Below are 21548 nucleotides of genomic sequence, written 5' to 3'. Positions count from 1 at the left end.
TGAGCTTAGAACCTGTTATCTGTCTCCATTGTAGACATGCAGATGATCATGTTACTGTTCATGCGAAGTACAAGGTTTTATCATCACTGTGCAGTTTTTTCTGTCTCTCCCCAATGACTGCATCTGAGTTCTCTAGATCTCATTTAAAATTGCATTTCACTTTAAAAAATTAGGTCTTATTTTGGACTAATATAACAGAAATTTCTATTTAAGTTGCACTATAATAGAAATTAATATAAATAACCAGAAAGTTTAGTCAAATATTTCAGTAAATGTTGCCAATTAAAGTAATGAATGCAAGTCAGCTGCTAAATAAATAAGGCATAATTTCCAGCTATTTCCCCCCACAGTTTATTTAAATCAAAATAATTTTCTTCATAAAACACAGTATTTTGCAGTAAGAACTGCAGAACCCTTCGGAATTTTTTAATTCATAATTTTTACACCCCGGTTTATAGTCAATGTGGTTAGAATGTTAAAAGGGGGAGATTATATTGGTTATTGGTGCTAAAGTCGTATTTTATTGGGTTTTACACCTACTGTGGGTGATATTTAAATGATGCCAAAGCTACATGTTGCAATCAAGATAGCAACAGCATTTTTTTCCTTCGTTCTCAGTCCAATCTTTTGAAATGTAATGCATGGAAATTTTTCTTTCATATGTTAAGTGTATCTCATGGCTGAATATAGTGTGCCTCACTGAAGTATTCACTTCTTTGCCAAAAACACATCAGTCATTCACAAATATTCAGTACTCTGAGAATGAAAATTTTTTTTAGCAACTTGGGTAGCTAGTGAAAGCCAGTTTGCAAAGATTCCTAACTCCACAGTGTTCGATATGTGATGTGGAAGCTAGGGCTAAGTATTAGCTCCCACGCACGAGAGGTGGCGTTCCAGACCCTCTGGGCCCTGCCAATTTGTGGAATGACGCTAATCGGCCTGATATTTCGTGGATGAGGTAAAAACATATTAGAGTTTTGGAGACCAAAATAGGTTCCATCCCTAAACATATTCATTAACATTTAAGGAAAATATCTATAAAATAGAAATAAAATCCCTGAATGAATTAAAACATGGAAATTCAAATAAACAAAAATGAGATCTAGAAGAATGTTTGACATATTATAATTGCTCAGTGAATGCTTGTGGAATGAGTAAGTGAATTAATGAATAGAAAAGGTTTCATTTATAGCAGCTCAGATTTAAACTGCACATATACCGTCGCACTTTATAAGTCTCTAGGTCCGTTATTGCACTGGGCTATCCAAGCATAAAGATATACTAGGAAATATTTTAAAAACCAATACTTTCTTTATTTTTAAAAGATAGTATTTATTTACCTTTAGAGAGAGGGGAAGGGAGGGCGAAAGTGAGGGAGAGAGGCATGAATGTGCGAGAGGCACATTGGGCTGACTGGTTGCTTCCCACAGGCCCCTGACCGGGGGGGACCTGGCCCACAGCCCGGGCCTGTGCCCTGACTGGGAATCCAACTGGCGACCTTTCGGTTCGCAGGCCCGCACTCAATCCACTGAGCCACACCAGCCAGGGCCAATTCTGAAATTAAAAAAAGTTTTTCTTTGTTTTTCATGATACTTTTATTAAGGGTACATTATTATTTTTATGAATATTAGCTAGGCCATAATTCAAATATAGACATCCTTCAATGACATTTATGGTTTTTTTGGGCTGATTCCTTCAGACAAAAATGGTATTTGCAGCTGTGCTGGAAACCCTTCAGCCTCCTGCAGACCTCTTTCTAGGGGCCACATTCTGTTATTCTGATTCACTACGTGCCGTATTCGTAGAGTGAGTTAGAAAAGAGAATGTTACCTTATAATTGTACTCAGCGTGCTGTTGGAAACTCTTAAGAGCCCAACTCAGCCTTCCTCCAGCACCCCTTCAGAAAGGAGCTCCAGAGAGTGTTCTTCCATGTGTCAAGTTCAGATTCCAGGACAAGGGCAAGTTGAGCACCTGATCTGGCTTAGACTGAGAAATCAAGCATCTCCTGGCATCATAGTAAAAAAACTTATTATACAAAGGTTATTTTAAAAGACCAACATCAGATTTTAGGCTTCATTTTTCAAAAAAATAAAATTAAAATTCAACCAGCATTCTCTGTAATTCTGATTTCTCTTTCAATAAATATGAGTATTTAGTCTGATTTCTAAATTTCTTGGCTCAAAACTGGTGATCTCACACATCAAAAAATTCAGTTTCTAATGTTTAACGGCACATGCATCAGGAAAGGTCAGGAGGGAAGCATCGGAGTGTTCGTGGGCACTGGCGACTCCAACGGGCCTTACCTTCACGGCCTCCTCAATTTGTTGCTTTTCACCCCACTGTGCTTGTTATTCTTTTTTTTATTTTCACCTTTTTTTCTAACCTTAACCCCTAACCTCTAACCTCTAACCCCAAACCTAACCCAATGTAACCCAAACAGCATCTACTTATTATGTTTCAGAGCCTGAGGCTAGAGCGTGCTTAGGTCCCCCAAGGCTGAAAGCAGGAGGTAGCTGGGGCTGCCTTCTCATCTGGGGCTCACTCAGAGCCCTTGGCACGCTCCTCCAGGCTGTTGGCAGGGTTTCCTTTCTTGTAGCCGGGTAGGAGGGAGGCCCTGGGGTTTTTGTTTGTTCTCAGCTTGGTTCCTTCTCACCTTCCCGAGGCTACTGTCTGGGTGCTTCTCTGTGGCCGCTCCACCTCAGCAGTTAAGGGGCACCCTCTCACTGAATCTCTGCTAAGCTTCACATTTCTCTGATTTCTTCTGCCATTTGGAGAAAACTCTCTTCTTTTTTAAAGAGTCCCATGTGATTAGGTTGGGCCCACTTGGATAATATCTAAAAGTCAACTGATGACTACTACCATGACCTTAATTAGTAACACACCTTAATTACATGCAAATTCCATTCTCCAATTCTATAATCATGGGAGTAACACCAGGTAGGGAACTCCGGGTGACCTATCTTACAATTCTGCCTTCCTCAGAAATTCTTGAGACTTTATTATTTTTGATATAGTCTCATCCTTCTCCTCAGCTTCAGTTATCAGCTCTATGCTGATAACTCACAAGTGTCTAACCGGAGCCCCAGGCTCACGCCTGAGCCTTTCGACCAGTATCAACTCCCAGTGTCCAGTTTAGAGGCCCCACTGGAACCTGATGGTAGAGGCTAGAAAATGAGTCACCTGCCTCCGTTTCTGTGTATGATGAAAGTTCAAAGAATGCATTATGAAAATGAGTTCTGAGAATGCCTCATTTCTTTACTCTCCTCCACTTGCACATGCTAAGAGACTCATGTACGCATGATCACTTGCTCATGCTAAGAACCCAGAGCTTTGGGAATGAATGGACTGAAGATTCAGAGACTGCCTTCAGCCATTTCCTCCTCTCCAGTCATCCTCTCTGCTCCTCTCAGAGTTCAGCATACAGCTGAAGAGTTAGCTTTTACACATCATTCTGCCTCTTGTGTTCTGTTGTTTTCAACCAGGCTTTTCTCACTGCTGGTGTGATCATTTGTCAACCTTTAGGGACAAGACCTTGCAGGGAGAGGACTGCAAGTGAAGCCAGGCATCTTAATTAAAGAACAGGCCATTTAGTCCTGGTCCATGTGGCTCAGTTGGGTGGAGTGTTGTTCCTTAACTGAAAGGACACAGGTTTGACTCCTGGTCAGGACACATACCTGGACTGTGGGTTTGATCCCTGGTCTGGAAGCAGACGCAGGCCATCCCCGGTCCTGGCACTAATCCCCACCCCCACTCCCCAGTTGGGGCATGTAAGGGAGGCAGCTAGTCAATGCTTCTCCCTCCCATCTGTGTTTCTCTCTGTCTTCCTCTCTGCTTTCCTCTCTGGTGAAAAGCAATGGAAAAAAAAAAAGGTCCTTGGGTGAAGATAAAAAATAAAAATAAAAAATAAGAAGCTCTTTGTTCCTCTTTCTTTCCCCCCATTCTCACTCACTGGCTTCCTGCCAGGATTATGATAACAGGGTGGGAAGTGGGCTTTGGATACAGATTTGATAAGAAACAGGGCAGTGAGGACAAAAATCTTCTGTCACATGTAAGGAAGTCCGGACTGTGCCTCTGACATCGTCTTTGGAATGACAGCTCTGCTCTGCTGGCCAAAGTGCAGTTTTTCAAAAAATATTCTTATTTATTTATTCTTAGACAGAGGGGAAGGAAGACAGCGAGGGAGAGAAACATCAATGTGCAGTTGCCTCTTGCATGCCCTGCACTGGGGACCTGGCCTGCAACCCAGGCATGCGTCATGACTGGGAATCAAACCAGTGACCCTTTGTTTCACAGGCCAGTGTTCAATCCACTGAGCCACACCAGCCAGGGCCAATTTTTTTGTTTTAAAAGCACAAATGACCCCCTTCACTTTCTTTTCTCAGTTCTCACATTCACACGCTCACACTTGCGGTGCTCGTACACACAGTTTTCGGTGTTTGACCTTTTGAGGTAACATGAGAAAGTCTCACCAAAAATTATCACTTATTTTCTGTGTTTTAACTGAGGGTTTAAAAGGGCATTATTCATTATGATTTCACATAATTCTTCATTTATTGGTTTCCTGTCTCCCCTAGTGTATAATTTTTTGGAGACCCTTCTTCTATAACTACACTGACTTCTTTTAATGGGAACCCCTTGTATGTGAACCAGAATCAAGAGTTTGAAGTGAACCAAAAAAAACCACAGAAAACAAAAAACAAACAAACAAAAAAAGCACTAGACGAGCCCAAGGGAATCATGAATGGCCTACAGGTAGTTACTGAATCCTATGAAATTATCTTCATAGGAATATATTTGTGCACATGCACATTTTTCTTGGGATACTGTCTATTCTCAAAGAAATTTATGACCCCAGTAAATGTGACTAATCATTTTGAGAAGGCAAGAGAACAAACTTGGCTGTTCGGATTCTCGAACCCGTGGACAGCAGTTACAGACGAGCATCAGGGGTGGATACTGGAGCTGGGCTTACTCGTGGCCACAGCACAGAGCGTCACGCAAGATGCACCCTCCCAACCCAGTTTCAAAAAGCAGAGACAGAACTAAAACAAACAAGCAGAAAAAGCAACCTAATCCCATAAGGACCAACGAACCCTGAGGGAACCCCTGTGTCACCGTGTGGTAAGTGGTGAGCCCCCGGACGGCCCTGTGTCCTCCTGCATGGGCATCTTAAAAAGCAGAGATGTGTCTAATCTGTTTTGAAAAGAGTCCCTTAGAGCAGTAAAATGGAATTGAAAACTATTTTAAGAGAAAGCTTCATCCATCTGAAACGTTTGTTCCCACATGAACTGAGACAGGGATGTGAGGCTGTGGGGTGTGCCGCCTGACCCTTAAAGCTGTACTAGGAGGGAGGGTGAATCTTGGCGTCCAGGTGCCTCGTGCCTGCTGTATTAGGTTTGCACATATTTGTCAGCTCTGTTAAGTGATTTAGAAACACTTGGTGTAGGATGAACCTAAAGCGTGGTTTGCAGGCCCTACTTTACAGACAGAAATAAAAAAGATGCTGGTAGAAATTATACTTTAGATACAATGCCTTGGAAAAATATTTCCATATATATTAATGAGCTTATGTGTGAGGTCGTCAGGACTCATACTAGGAAAGATCTCTGTCATATTCCTATCTAGAGAGTTTAACTTGGTGGTCGGTCTAAATCAGAAACAAATTTCATGTCAGGTGATGCCACTGTTTGTCACTAAATGATACACAGCAGGAGAATAGTTATGGTATATCAAACACTGACGAGGTTAACATCTATAAGGTACAAATACAAACTCTAAGTCAATAAGAAAAATAACATTAACTCAGAAGAAAGATGGTCAGAGGTATGAAGAGCTCCTTAATGGAGGAAGAACCAAAAATCACCAACAAATAAATGAGCAGGTGATCAGTCTCAGTCACGGCTTATCCATTAATGAGGTGTTATTTTTGTATCCATTATCTCAGTAGAAGTAAAAAGACTCATAATACCCAGTGTTGATTAGGGTTTGGAGGAAAAGGGCAACCTCATACATTATATATTAAAGGAAGAGCATACTGGTGACATTTTGGATGAACAGAAATTGCAGTACTATCAAAATTTTAAAAGTACATACTCTGCAATTCAATAATTCCACTTTAATGCTATACTGAAATACTTGCACCAATGAACAAGAATTTGTATACTAGCATATTTATTTGCAGTGTTATTTATAGTCATAAAAAATTGAAGATGATTTAAGTATTGGACAATACGAAAATCGATAACCATAATCTATACTCTGAAATGTTATATTATAGTCATTAAAATTAATAAGTAATGACTGAACATATTAGCATGGAAGAATGAGTGAGATACATTATTGAGTGAGGAAAAATTCAAAATGTATAACTACATACATATAGGATGATAAACTCAAGTAATAGATCCATGATATCATTTTAATGTTATAGGAACTGTATAAAAGTAATAAATAAGAGTATTTAACCTAAAGAAAAAACAGTAGAATGAAACATATCAATTAAAAAGAAAGTTGTTAAAGCCATGAATATTATATACAGATATATATATATATATATATATATATATAGTTATAAAGTTTTGGCAATGTGTTAACTTTAAAAAAATTAATAAACCGAATTCAGTGATAAGGCTAATTACAAATATGTATGAGATACTTTTTGATATAGATCAACAAAACTAAGGTAGTGATACTAGACCTCTTGCAGATAAGTTTTACTTAGTTTATTATACTGTCTTATTCTCCCTTTTATTCTTTAGATAAAGCTCACAATTATACAAGTGGGTTACCTGTTACTTGATGAAATGTCACTCACTATTAATATCACTTTGCAGCACAGAAAATTTTTTTAGCATAATTAGAGGCAACCAGCCTGCTTAGAGTTGGTTAATTAAGTTACAAAATTCTAAGGGAGATGATGAACTAAGTAGACATATGTATATAGAGCTTTCTGTTCTGCTTTTTTTTTTTATCAAATGTTTCTGGCACCTGGGTTTCTCAACTGCCCTTCTGTTGAGTATGATTTTCAAATTCATGTTAGGAAGAGTAAGTAGTATGCTCTGGGCAAGTAAGCTCTTCATTTGTAGAGTGATGATATGTCAACACACATTTTCTAAAATAACAGCCCTACTACCCTCAATGTCTTGGAAACCGTTACCTGATACCCAGAGACTAGAGTACAACTAGCTGAGAGCCTTGGACGCGGAGCAGGAGGGTTTGTGAAAGAAGATAGCCCAGAGAGCTGGGGCCTTGCTTTGCTGTGTCGACATGTCTAGAGCTCAGAATAAAATCGAGTTTCCTGCTTTAGCCATAGCTGGGTCTTAAAATAACCTGAAGAAATTATAGTTCTGATTACATAGAAAGTGAAGGACTTAGAACATTCTCCTAATAAAGCCATGAGAATGACACAAAGCTTAGTCATCCTCAGCCCTTCTCGAACAGGCATTTTAGAGAGAAAAATAGAGCTTTGAAATTGGATAATTTGATTTGAAATCTTGCCTAATTATTTTAAGAATTCAGAAAACTTTTCTTTTTGGCCAAAAAAATAATGATCTGGAATCCAATTATGAAAGAACAGGCTTTTTCAAATGTTTGATATCTCCAGTAATGGAAAGAAAAATCATGTCTTTTAAAATTACATTCTGCTGGAAATCTCATTCTTGGATGCCTTACTTTTTTGCATTTTGAATGGACAAGTTTAATGTAATTTCCTTTTGGGAACATGGCATCGGAAAAGTTAGATGGGATATTTGATTCTTTGTTGGATCCTATCTACAGGGTACAGATTTTAGGAGCAAAACATTTCTTGTTTCATTTTAATTCCCAAAAGGAGATCTCTGACTTAAACCAGACGCCCTGAGATTTGTCATTTCGAGACGGCTGATGCGGAATCAGCTCCCGTCAGCCACCTATTTGGTGAGCACACCATGAATGAAAGAAGCTGTGTGGATAAAACCTTTAATGATTCCAATTAGAAAATTATTATGACTACTTTCCACTGTAATGTGCTACCTCTCATGGCATTTATCGCCGCACGGTCTCACCATGTTTGTTTGTGAGCTGCTAGTTTCTCAGGTTACTTTTGGTTCACACAGCGTTCAAGGTGTAGCCGTATCAATAAGAGGATCCTAAACAGCAGTCTGGGATTTCCAATTTTAAGGGGAGTGAAACATAATAAAACAAGTTAAAGTGAAATTATATTAAGAGATTTACTTTTTACTTAAAAATGAAAAACATTCAATTAATACAACTTTTTGATGAATATCCTGAAATGTTTCCAGTTATTTATTTTTATTTTATTTATTGATTTTAGTGAGAAAGAGGAAGGGAGGGAGAGGGAAAAGCATTTGCTGTTCCACTCATGTATGCATTCGTTGGTGGTTTCTTGTATGTGCCGTGACCAGAGGTCGAACCTGCTACTTTGGCGTATTGGAATGATGCTCTAACCAACTGAGTTACCTGATCAGGGCCTATTCCAGTTATTTGTACTGAAAAGTTAGCTGGATTTTACATGAAGTTGAGATTTAACTAAGCCTTAGCAAAGTGCCTTGAAACAGGAGGTTGAATAAACATGTGTTGAAAGGAAAAATCATTTATTGAAATATTGTGTCTTCTGTTACCATTCTTGAGAAATAGTGGTGAGACAGTTTAGTAGAAGTGACTAACAACTACATATATACAGAAGACAAGATGTAAGTCTCCAAGGTAATAAAGACCATCAGGAGGATGTTAGACCAAAATTAACACCGAGCGAAATGTGTTATGCATATATTACAGCCCACGTGTGGAAATCTGTTCATTTATAGAGAAATTGCCTCTCTGTGAATGGCTAAGTTGGCTCCTCCAAGTGTGCACTCACACGCACGTGCACACACACACACACACACACACACACACACACAACACTAGGGCCATTCGGAAGTAACAGCCATGCACTGAAAGGTTTTAACTCAAAAATAATCTGATTAGTAAATAATCTTTGGATATAGGAACAGACATTTTAACAGAGAAATGACAGGGATGTGGAGAACTCCAAGGTCAAGGTTCCAGGCTGAGAAATTACGAGAAATCAGAACTTTCTAACAGTGTGCTAAGAACTCACTCCCAGATACCTGGCCGTATTTTCATTTCTCCTTTTATCCCAAGGATTGGTCATCTATTCCTAGTCATATTTTTCCCAGCCGTACAAACAGACAGGATCTCAAAATCTTAACTTTCACTTGGATATGTCATAAAATTCTTTTGCTAATACTAAAAGGAAATTGAACAAACATACAAACACATACCTATCTCTTGTCCCATTTAATGTTCATTCAGACCTTCTATGTAAGGCAGTTTAAAAGGGGACAAGAATGTGTCTAAAACATAGTGATAGTCCATGAGGATCAACTAAGCGCTGTGAACTTTCAACGTGTAATACTGTATTTGCTCCTTCCTAGGACCCTCTTAGTAGATGGTAAAGAAAAAAAACGTGAAGAAACTGAGGTCATAGAGGCTGAACAGCTTAAATTACAAGCCATTTATAGGGTAGGAGGAGGGGTAACTGGAGGGAGATAAAACTATAAGTTTCCAATTATTAGAGAAGTAAGCACTAGGGATGTAATGTATAACATAATAGCCATAGTTCATACTGCTGTATGATATCAGGAATGTTGTTTATAAATTCTAAGGTTTTTCATCACCCAGAGATCTTTCTTTTCTTTTATTGTATCTATAGGAGATGATGGATATCAACTAAACCTATTGTGGCAATCATTTCACAATTATTTCACAATCATTTGAAGCATGTAAATTCAACTACCATGCTGTACACCTTAAACTTATACAGGGATGTATGTCAATTACTTCTCATTAAAACTGGGAAACAGAAGCGTTTGTGGATGACCACTGAATTTATTCCAAAGTAGGTGATGCTTCCAGAGCACACTGTTTAGAGGGGAGGAAAAGACAAAGTAAACCAAATGGGAAAACACAGCCAAAACTAGAACTGGAAAGGGTCTGGGATGCCACTCAAAGGGTACCATGGAAGGAGAGTTCCCTGTGTTCCAAGACTTGATCTGTTATCATGGTAGGAGATAAAGCTGTAACACTGGCAGGAAGTGTGTGATTGAGGGCCTTCACTGGAAGTGTGTGATCGAGGGCCTTCACTTCCATGCAGAGATGGTTACTGTGGACCTCTGAAGGATTTTAAGCAGTAGATCCGCATAATCAGAAATACTTCCTGGAAATGTAACTTTGGCTATAGTGTAAATGACTGGGACATTTCTTAAAATGGGCTTATGTAACTATTATCCAGCCTGTGGACTATTAACTATATGTGCCTGGGCAGAAATAGGGAAAGAATAACAAGAGGGAATTACATGGACCCAAAATAGAGAAATTGTAAGTTAATGCAAAAGGTAGAAGAAAAAGTGTAGAATGTCTTTTAGATTTCTAGCCTCCATGACTGGGTACATGTGATGCTATTATTCATTCATTTGGCAAGTATTTTTTCAGTGTCTCTTATGTTCCAGACATTGTGTAGGTGCCTAGGATAGCTGAGGGGACAGAACAAACAACCATGTACGCTTGCCTTTGTGGAGCCTGGCGGGGAACATTGACCAGTTTCCCTGGATGAGGAACAGGGAAAGGACGAGAGGAGAAAAACCTGAGGCAGCAAAAGCATAGAGGGGGAAAGAGCCCTATGGAAGCTGCAGCATCTGGCTGGTGAGCTGTTCTCAGCGTAATCCAGTGTAAAAGATGGGTAGAAACTGGATCTTTATGCAGACACATACCCCTCCACGTATACACATATTTACACATTCAGTGAATAAGAGAATGATAATGTATATATAATTAATAGGGGTATTCCTTTGTTATACATGAAGAAAATTCTAACTGTAGTCTTAAGTGGTGCAGGGATTTTACACTCAGAAATACTAGTCGGTAGTAAACTTCAGACATAGACTCTACTGCCTTCTCTCATTGAAAGGAACCAAAATCGCTTCTGCCATCTGCTTTGTGACGGTGCTGCTCTCAGAGTTCTGCCCCAGAGGGCGCACCCTCTGCAGTCAGTAGCACGTTGTCCAAATCACAGGAAGTAAGCAACTTGCACAGAGATGGGATCCGGCATAGCCACATTTTATGGATTGGGACTTCATGGCATTTTAACCTGAAGTTAATAAGAGCATTAATACAATTGAAAGTAAAGTTCAAGCTTGGGGAAGGAGGAGGATTGCAAGGGTAAACATACAAAAGTGGGTTTATGGTTGTTTGTATGCAAAAAAAAATATCTAAAAAATAAATCATAAGGGAGAATATAAAATAGTAACACAAATAATACAATAATTAATGAATAAATAATAATACAAGAATAACCCCTGTGTTTTGCATACTCACAGCTGTAAACCTACTGTTGCCCACCCCTGTATAATCTGCGTGTATGTCCACAGACTGTGAGAGGCAGACAGAGAGAGAGACTCAGAGAAAGAGAAAGGTTTAGAGAGTGAATCAGAATGATTAGATATGGATTATGACATTGCTTAATAAAATATTATCACCTTTGAACCAGCACCTGGTTCAAAGTACACATGGAGAGTTTCTGTGAAAGATTTTGGGTAGAAGATTGTCATGAAACTAAATAATTTAAGTGTGTATGAAATAAAGATAGAAAAATATGTATGCAGAAGGAAAATTGCTTTTTTGCAGTTAAGGTAAGGCTTTTAATATACCACCCAAGAAATCTTAGGAGTCTTTGGAAAATAAATCTATTTCTGTCTGATAAACAATATTACTCTAATTCATCTTTTGGCTTTAGTAAGGTCATTTATATGGGTATTAGGTAATGTTCAATTCTAAACTGTTTTGCCCAATTCATGTTTTTTGTAAACACTGAATTGTTTTGCTTTTTTTTTTAAGGTGCTGGTTTTGTATATTTGTATTTCCCCTTTTTTCATGAACAGTGTGTGCTGTCATTTCTAGAGTTAGAAATGTTACTGAAATGGAATATATTAATGGCTTCATGAAGATAGGATTGCTCTTTGCATATGGGGCTGTAGATTCCTGTAAACTAAGTCTGACCTTGCAGAGCAGGGTAAGATGCCCTTGGCCTGTTCTCTAGAGCTTGAGTCTTTGACCTTGGGTCCATCTCGCCTTGAGAACATACAGCTTCCAGATTGCTGTTCTCCAGGGATCTTTTCCTTTCTGCATAGGATGTCCGGTTCACCTGACTTGAAGTCCTGCCTGCCAGTACTGCATCTCCAGTGGCTCATATTCCCTTATTGCCTAAAACATAAAGCCCTGTGTGTCACTCAGCCATAGGGAAAGGTTCACAGAGTATGTAATGGACTGCTATATGAACATCTTGATGTAGTTTCTTGGCATCACGTAGCTGTATTCTAAGTTCATATTTGAGAATTCTTGTGTCTTGAATCATCTTTTTCCTAGACTGATGCATAAATCCTTCCACTGACTGCTCCCAACACCCAAACAGATCATGTCGTGAACACTGCATAGTGAACCATTAGAACTCAATGGAATCACACAGGAAGGTACTCAGATATTAAAAGGACGGTATTTTATGAGCAGTGGAAATTTTTGTCATAGGTATTTCAACTGACACTACCTTTATTACTACTCTGTATCTACATTTGAAGACTCAGACTCTAGTAGTTGCAATACAATAGGTCTAAAAGGTGGGAAAACCGATTCTTGTCAGTGTGTCACCAAACATATTATCAAAGTTAATCTCGTAAGGGTGTCAGAGGAAATTAAAGGTGCCTTTGGCTCTGTGTTACAAGAACTGACTGAAATTTCACACTCCCTCGGTAGCTCACTACATAACAGCAGCGGGAAGCCTTCAATTAACTGTATCAGTTCTATTTGTAGTACAAAGGATCTGTGGTTTAGGATAGCCTACATAACTTAAAGAGGATAAAACCCCACTAGATCTTCACAACCTGAAGTGCAACCTGAGGGAAAAGGATACACAGGGTCAGGCGGGAGCGCCGAGCCCAGTAACTAATTCAAAGGCGAAGAGGTCTTAGGCGGGGCTTTGAAAAATATTCTGTCTAGTCAGTAAGAAATTCAACAGAAAATGTCTTTGAAAGAAAGGTAAGCCGGAATGTAGAGCAACATTCTACATTCTAGATATTATAACAATAAAAGTCAGTAATGTGAAATGATTTAGTAGAGAAAAATACGATCTTTTAGAAGAACAGTGAGTAGAAGAATGATTGAGGTCATAATCAGAAATTCACATGGATTTGACAGTGGAAGATTATTTCTGTCTGATTCTCAGTCTGGCCCTGTTGGAACTTTCAAGAGAAAGGATTAGAGACTGCTAGTGCTTCTAGTATTTTCTTTTACTCTTTGAAACTGCACCTTACACTAATTTTTTGAGAAAAAAATTTTGTTGGAGAGTGAAACTTGCATTTCTTTTGCATAATTTGAGAGCTGAGTGATCTCAGTTTTGCCATCTTTGTTTTTCCTCTTTTGCTTCCTCCTCCTTCTGCTATGTGGACTATATCTAATTAAGTAAATTAATGTTGAAAAAGTTTTTGAAGCATTTATAAGTTTTGGGGGATCTCTGGGTAATGGCACAGAATTAGATTTGAAAGTCTCTGAAAGAAACACTGCAGCTCAGCAAGGAAGTTAGGTCTGTGATAATACTGGAAAAAATCTCTATTTTGGCTTTCTCTAAATTAGGGTTCACAATGCCAGAGTCATCCTGAGAATTATAATTAAACTAAAAGATCTGGTATTTTGCACAAAATTTGGTAATTATTTTTGGAAAATAATTTTCACAGAAAAAGTTTGATCCAATTAAAATAAGTATATTTAGGAAGTCAGCCTATGAGTTTTCCTGAATTGATATTTTCATGTGGAATTTAAATGATGAGAAATTTTAATATGATATTTTTTGAGTTCTGAACTTACTGGCATGTTTATCCTATGTATGTCTTTAGGTAGAAGATTTAAAAAAATGTTTGAGTAAAAAATTATCCTAAAGATGTTCTATGGAAACTCCTTGTATACGAAATGTAGTCCCCATGAGTTTTTCCCTAAAATAATTTTAAGTCAAATTCATTAATTTACTTTTCAGAAAGTATATGTTTGGAGCTGATAAGTAGCAATGATAATTAATACTAATGTAACATAATGGAAGTGTAGTGCAACATATTAGGGTAGCATCTTATCTGCAGGTGGAAACATAGAAATTATTAAGGTAGATCAGTATGGTTGGTCTGGAAGCAATGCAGTGTGTCACATAAGGGACCCAAGCTTCTGTGGATTTTGTGGAGGATGCAGGGAGTCCTGGAACCATTTCCCAGCAGATACCAAGGGACAAGTAAGTTTTGGAGGAGTGAAGAGTTGTACGTGGATTTTTAAACGTGCAGGGTGTCAGCACTGGGAAGCCTGGAGCTGCTCGAGGAGCAACAGTGAAGTCATGAGCCTGCTGAAGGAAGGGGACTGAATTCTCTTCTGGACCTTCAGACCAAACGGACTTTCTGGTCCTTCACTTAAAATTCTGATATATGGTCTGTAATATTAATGGTTATTCTTCTTTGCCTTTTTACTCACTTTTTAGTAGTTTCTCCTAGAGCATTAAAAGTGCCTTAAACTCATAATCACATACAAGAGCATTCTCTTTGGTGTAGGAGTTTTATTCTAAAATATACAATGTTTTCATTTATATGTAACTTTACACTAAGATTAATAATAAAATATATTTTATGATAGTGATAGATACACAAAAAGATAGGAATTGATGAGAACAAGGATTTATTATGGAAGATAGCTTGTCATGATTCTGTGCATAAAGCATTAGAAGGTAATACTTCTCCATTTTCAATGCTTTTTCCTTCAGTTTCAATAATTTCCTGCCCAGTCTGGAGGGTGTATATTTAGAATGATGTATATTGCCAAAGGAACCATATAAGTAAAAAAAAACCCAAAACCAGAGGTAAATTGCTATTTCAGTTATCAGCGTTTCTCTAGAGTATTGGTATTAAATTTTTATTTTCTTGCTGAGGTCTTTTTCCTTCTACTCTGTGAATTTCTTGATCTCAAACGTTTGTCTGGGTGTAAAGTCTTTTTCCTTATATGGGTCCATATAAGAGGGTTTCAGACCCCTAAACAAAATACCACCAGTGAAAATTTTCTGTAGCCAAGAAGAAAATTAATAATAGGAGACAGGAAATAACCAGGGATGAAAAGAAACCACTGGTGTAATGGGGAAATGTCTTTGAGGTAACATTTCAGGAGCAGATATCTTTCTTCTCCTTCCCCTCTCTTTTCCTTCCTCATCATCCTAAGGCCATCCAAAGATTATTTACTAATAAATAATGAGTTGGCATCGGACATAAAGCAAGTCAGAAGGTGGTAGGAAATCTACCATTAAAAAGGGGGGAGGGGCGTGTGAAGACCAGAGTGAGGACAGAGATATTACTTTAGTTAAGATTCCTTCAGACATTTAGTTTGGAGGAATTGGTAGTTAACAGCTGAATGCCTGTATAGATTTCCAATGTAGATACTAAAGCAGATTGAGAAAGTTGGCGGACCAGTCCCTAGGGCTTGTTAAATTAAGAATTTGAGAAGCTTCCAATGTTGCCTTAAACTTAAAAGAAAAAGAACTCGAGATTGTGTGCATTTTGTGTATATGTGCCTATCCCATTAAGTAGTTCATTTCTTGCACAGGCTTCTTTTATCAGTCATTTCTTCAACTGTTTTTATAGGTAGGAAAGACGTGCTTTCCTCTGCTGAGAATCCTCACCTGGCCTCATTGATCTGATGTGGTGCATGATTTGCTGTGACATCCATCCATTCAATATGAATGATAAGACTCGGCATTTTACTTCATTTACCTCATTACTTACCTATATAAAATTTGACCTAATTCATACTCTAATTATGTTTGAAAAGGAAACATTTAATGCTTCAAGAATGGCACAATTATACCATAATGTATATTCTACCTGAGAACAGCTTTGTTTAACATGCTGTGGAAGCTGCTTCCAGAACTGAGGGAGAGACCTGCTCATGTGAAGTTAGCCAACCCCAAAACCACTTCAGAAAATAAACAGTGTTTTACATATGAGTGGTGGACAAAAATGATACCTTTGCTAAAAGCCACTTCTGCTGCACAGCCCCAGCAAATAATTTATACATTTAGAGAGATGGCAAGGATTTTTTTTCAGCTAATGCAAAATCTTCTAGGAAAAAAACAAAACAAAAAAAAAGAAACACTTATCGACAAGTGTCTGAAATGGTATGAAGTTTCTTATTTTACATTCATGAACTTTTTCTTTTATTCAAAGATCAGAAATAGGTGGTTGGTCATGCATTATAAACTCACCATCTGTGTCCACCCAGTTCTCTGAGGGATTTCCCCTAATGTCACAAACTTCTGAAGATGTATTTCATGTTTATAAAGGCATTGGGTGCTTGGTTTTATATACATTCATATGGTATATATTTATTTATATACATTATATATACAGATTTACAATTATATATAAATGTGTAATTATATAACATACATTTATGCATACATGTATAAAAAAAGAAAATAGACATACACAACGCCTGTAAAAGTATTGGGAATTTATCTTAAGAATGCAAAACAATCAGTATAGAAAGGCTTACAATGAAGAGACACTGTTCTCTCATTTCATCTTACTGCCAGTCCTGCTTCCCATATTAGTCAATTTTAACAATTTCTGACTTTTGTGCTTATAGCGATCACCTCTATATCTTTAAATAAGATACTTGATTTATTTACTTTAAACATTGCATATTGATTTATTGCATGGTGTTGAGAATAACTCATTTCGTCTTCCCTCCCCCACTTCATAATATAGTTACATCATATTCTTAGTTTTTCCACCTATTACTGTTATTATCATTATCTTACACTTTTTGTTGGTGCTGCTCAGTAAACGGGGGAATAATGGGATTCTTTACTAGTCTTCAGTTTGTTGAGGTATATGCAGATATGAATGATTCTGAAAGTAAGTTGTTATACTACAGTGCGGTAGACTAGCAAATTGTAACCCCATATAAATGTGCTTTATTAAGAAATGTGGTTAGACTCAAATTACTATTTTAGTTAAGAAAATAAAAATTTAAACCAGTTGACATAAACTGGAGGAAATTGTTAAATGATTTATCTTAATTTAATTTCTTCAAATTCTTTCCTCTGATGTGCATGTAATTAAGAACTGAATAAGAAATGGACTCTTAAAAAAACTTAACTTAAAATAAAGTCAACTTTTTGTATGATTGGTAAAAACCCCCGCACAAGTCTAAAGTTAATGCATGATGTATATGGTGCTTTTTGACAGTATTTAATAAACAAATTGATGAATTTCTTTTTTTTAAGATTTTATTTATTTATTTCTAGAGAGAGGGGAAGGGAGGAAGAAAGAGAGGGAAAATAACATCACTTTGTGGATGCCTCTCACACGCCCCCTACTGGGGACCTGGTCTACAACCCAGGCATGTGTCCTGACTGGGAATTGAACTGGCCACCCTTTGGTTCGTAGACCAGCACTCAGTCAACTGAGCCACACCAGCCAGGGCATGAATTTTTTACAAATAAAGAAATGGGGGGGGAAGTAAGTTCTTTGTCCTCTTTATAGTTTTCTTCCTGATTCATCAACTGTACAAATATAATTCCTGTCTTTGGGTCCTTGTGCAAGCAACACTCAATGCCTTGAACCTCCCAGAACAGCAGTGCATGAAAAAGTTCTTTACTTTTTTGAGAATCTTCCCTTATCAAGTATACTGTTCTTATTTTAATGTAGTAGGCAGCTTCCTTTATTAGATATACATTAACTGTAAATAATCAGCTTTTAATTTTTTTATTTGCTCTTTGTGCTTTTCCTCTGCCCCCACCACAAGTGTGTTAATCTCTCCTGCATGTTGAGTGGGGCCTCTCATATTTAAGAGTGAACATTCGCACACCAGAAATTCATTATTTGTGTGGGAGTTGTGGAATAGAGGGCTCCCTGGGCAGGAGACTTGAGTAGTTCGCAGTCCACTGATTTGTGTTTGTATGTATGTGTATGAGTTGGTCATTGTCTTCAAAAAGGAGCCTCCAGGCTTCCACGTGAGGGCAATACACCAGGCTGCCAGAGCTCAGGGAGTAGAGTGGTGAGTGGTGCAGGCAGACTTGCACTCATCTGCTGCTGTCCAGATCTACATGTGTCCCGGGTTTTCTGCTGGGACTGGGGTCCTAGCTCGGTTCAGTTCTCCCAGGGAATAATTCTAGTCCTGTAGTGGTAACAGTGAACACAGAACCTGTGGAGGGGAGGAAGGGGCCTGGACAGGGGTAGAAAGGGGACTGGTTGTGGGAGAGAGGACATGGAGATGTAACTGCTCCGTCAACAGGTCTTAAATCAGTCCACCAGCTTTTTAAAAATAGCTGTTAATTTTTTTGAGAGATATCGACTTGTTGTTCCACTTATTTTTGCATTCACTGGTTGACTCTTGTATATGCCCTGACCTGTGATGGAACCTACAACCTTGGCACATCAGGATGACACTGTAACCAACTGAGCTACCCAGCCAGGGCCCAGTCCTCCTGCTTTTGACTACTGGCCTTCCTTCGGCCTCTGCTGGGCAGTTCTGAGCCTCCTGGAGATACTCCAGCATTGGGCTGCTGCTTCCGTACATCTTCATTGCAGTCACGCCAGGTGGTGCTGTCTCCACCCAGCCGGGCTGTTTATCCCTGTTCAATTCACTTTCCCTCCTTAAAAAAAAGTTATCGAGAAAAAAAAATATATATATATACCATCAGGTAAAAACAAAAACAAAAACAAAACAAATGAGCAAAATAAAACCAGAGACTTGGAAATAAAGAACAAACTGACAGTGACTGGAGTTGGGGGTGGGAGGATAATGGTGGGGGTGGAGGGGTGGGAGGGTGGGGGGGAGGGGAAGAGACATACAAAGGAATATGAAGAGGACTCTTGGGCGTGAACAATGGGGGTGGGATTGACTGTGGGAGTTGGGGGGGATGGGATTGGGGTGATCAATGGGGAAAAAGGTGGAACAAAAATAACTGAACAAAGAAGACCCATATACAAATTGAATGCAGAACCTCTCTAGATATGTTTTTTTATTTCCCTTCCATTATTTCCACCTAATTTCAAAGTATTTATTGTTTTCCAAGGCATTAAACTTAATTTTCATGGTTACCACACACACAAAAAATTTCAGTGCTCTCTTATGCTCATTTTTGTCATCTCTTCCATTTTCTTTTTCGTTGCTGGTTTGTAGAATGTTAAGTGTTCCACTGTCACTTTATGGCATTTCTAGAGAGAGCAGAAATAAATGTATTTAGTTTATCACTTTTATTCAGAAGCCATGCAGTTTTTAAATCACCCAAAATTAATATTATCAGTATTACTCTTGATGCTTTTCTTATTAATTTTAACAGGAGGTATTTTAAGATAATAATATTGGGACCTTCCCAAGAAATTTCCTAAAGTAGGCTACTGAAGAAGTCCATTATGGCTGTGGACCTGATCAATCTCTATAATTTTAATGAGAATGTTATAAGATTAAAGTTTAGGATACGCAGTTGTGATTTCTATCAGTGATATATTCTTATCTACATATGTTCATTTCCTTAGTAATGGCTCATCTGTCCTGCACTCAGCTCTCCAGCAATCTTGTTTTATTGGTAACAGTGCCACAACAGAGGGACTATCAGAAACATCTTTGAAACAACGTAAGGTTGCCTTTGATTCTGCAAATATTTCTCCAGGATAGCAGATAAGAGTCTTAAGCAAAATACCCTTTACTTCTGTTTCATAACCAATTATAATACCTTTTGAAATGTATATTCCAAATACACAGATGTTAGAAATCAAAACACAAGAAAATAAAAGGGAAGCCTATCAGGCAAGGAACAACCTATGAAATGTGTAAGCACAAAAAGGCACACGGGAGAACGAGAGCTGGTAAACAAAGGAACTCACGTTCCTTTGAGGAGCTCATAGCAGAAGCTCTAGGTACCCACCCAAACCTCCTGGGCCTGTTTCTTGTGTACGTTCCCTGGTCTGACTCTTGCCAGCAGAGATTTCTCTTTGACTGAGGGATTTCTCCGGTAGCCCAAGCCTACACCAAATGCCTATTACAGGCGTGTGACAGGTCAGAAGCGCCAGAGCATTAATGCCACTGGGAAGTGCCTGCAACCAATGACTCACAGGAGTTGATGTGTAAATATCTCAGCTTCCTTGCCCCTTCGTTGAGTTAAGTCTAAAGAATGTGTTGTGTACTGGCGACCAGAGGTCCCCAAGGGGATGAAGCTCCAGTTGTCCGCAGCGGTAATCTGCTTTTTCCCTTGGCTTTCTTCCTTTACTGTCTTCTTGTCCTGCTCTCCTACTGATGTTTTGTAGGATCATCTCCGACATGAATCACTCACACTAAAAATGTTGCCTTAGTTTAGGAGAACGCAAACTAAAAAAAGGCCTGTTTAGGTCTGGGGGACAAGTGTGTATTCCTCAATAGGACAGAGTTATATGTACACAAGATTAAACATTTGATTTTCTAGATGACCTGCAGTCACTGAGGAAATACTAATTTATATACAATATATTTTGTTTAAGAACAGGAGAATTATGTGTATATTTAAGAAAGATTTATCACTTAAAATAGCTAATATACTACAGTTACAGTATTTGACCTGTATGTATAAAGACATTTAAACCATCCTGAGTGATTTGATTACAATTGTGTATAGCCAGAATGTTATTGTGCTAATTAAAACATATGTGTGAGTGCTAAAGTATTTTAAGAAAATGGGAGATCATTAACTTACTAATGCTCAATAAAAATCTTACCTAAGTCTCCATAAATTCATGGGACTTTACTAGTGAAAGTATGAGTGAAGTTAATCATACAGTTACTACTCCCTGCAGAAGCTTGCAAAATTAAAAAAAAAAACAACTACATGCGTAATGAAATAAATGCTGACATGAAATAATGCTGTGTTTGTATCTGTGCGCATTCTTCCTCAGCTTCTCCTGGAAGTGAGTTTAGTAGGATATTATTATTACTAACATATTTCCGCATTCTTCTAACCCTCCTGGGGTTATCTTAAAATACGGGACAAAACAGACTTTACTACAGAAATCGAATCAACGGGAATAAGTTGGAAAGCCCACATTTTCAGCGTGACCTGAGTCACGCTGCCCCTGCACTCCCCTGCCTTCTGCCTCCTCTTCAAACTGGAAAGGGCGAGAAGGGTTTGATACATGGGTTTGGGGGACAAGTAGAGGAGAGAGCCAAATCTGTCTGCCAAGACAATGGAAGAGACTGATTTGTTGTTGTCATTCCTAGAGGAATGGAACTGAAGAAGAGGGGGTGGAACAGGGGAGAGAACATGTGGAAAAGTAATGAGAGGGAGAAGCCAATGAACTTGAAAAACAGACATGTCACATATTCATATTTTACAGTGTTTATGCTGTATTCTTCTTCCCCAACTCTGCAAAAAATTTAAACTCCCACAGATAAAGACCACAAATGAGTGGACTTATTTTACAGGGATCAAAAGGATAAGT

The 21548-nt window shown here is 38.3% G+C and overlaps 1 protein-coding gene and 1 pseudogene across 1 annotated transcript in view; one reads left to right on the top strand and one right to left on the bottom strand.

Moving 5' to 3' along the window:
* Positions 1–20399, bottom strand: part of LOC123812061 — a 28843-nt pseudogene extending 8444 nt beyond the window's left edge.
* The window catches only part of HDAC9 (histone deacetylase 9), an 820804-nt gene that overhangs the window by 379142 nt on the left and 420114 nt on the right, over positions 1–21548 (top strand). The gene's annotated exons all lie outside the window — the stretch shown is intronic.

Source organism: Phyllostomus hastatus, unplaced genomic scaffold, assembly GCF_019186645.2.
Source record: "Phyllostomus hastatus isolate PE091 unplaced genomic scaffold, TTU_PhHast_1.1 phas_scaffold_78, whole genome shotgun sequence".
Lineage (NCBI taxonomy): Eukaryota > Metazoa > Chordata > Mammalia > Chiroptera > Phyllostomidae > Phyllostomus > Phyllostomus hastatus.
This window is presented reverse-complemented; position numbering and strand designations above follow the sequence as displayed.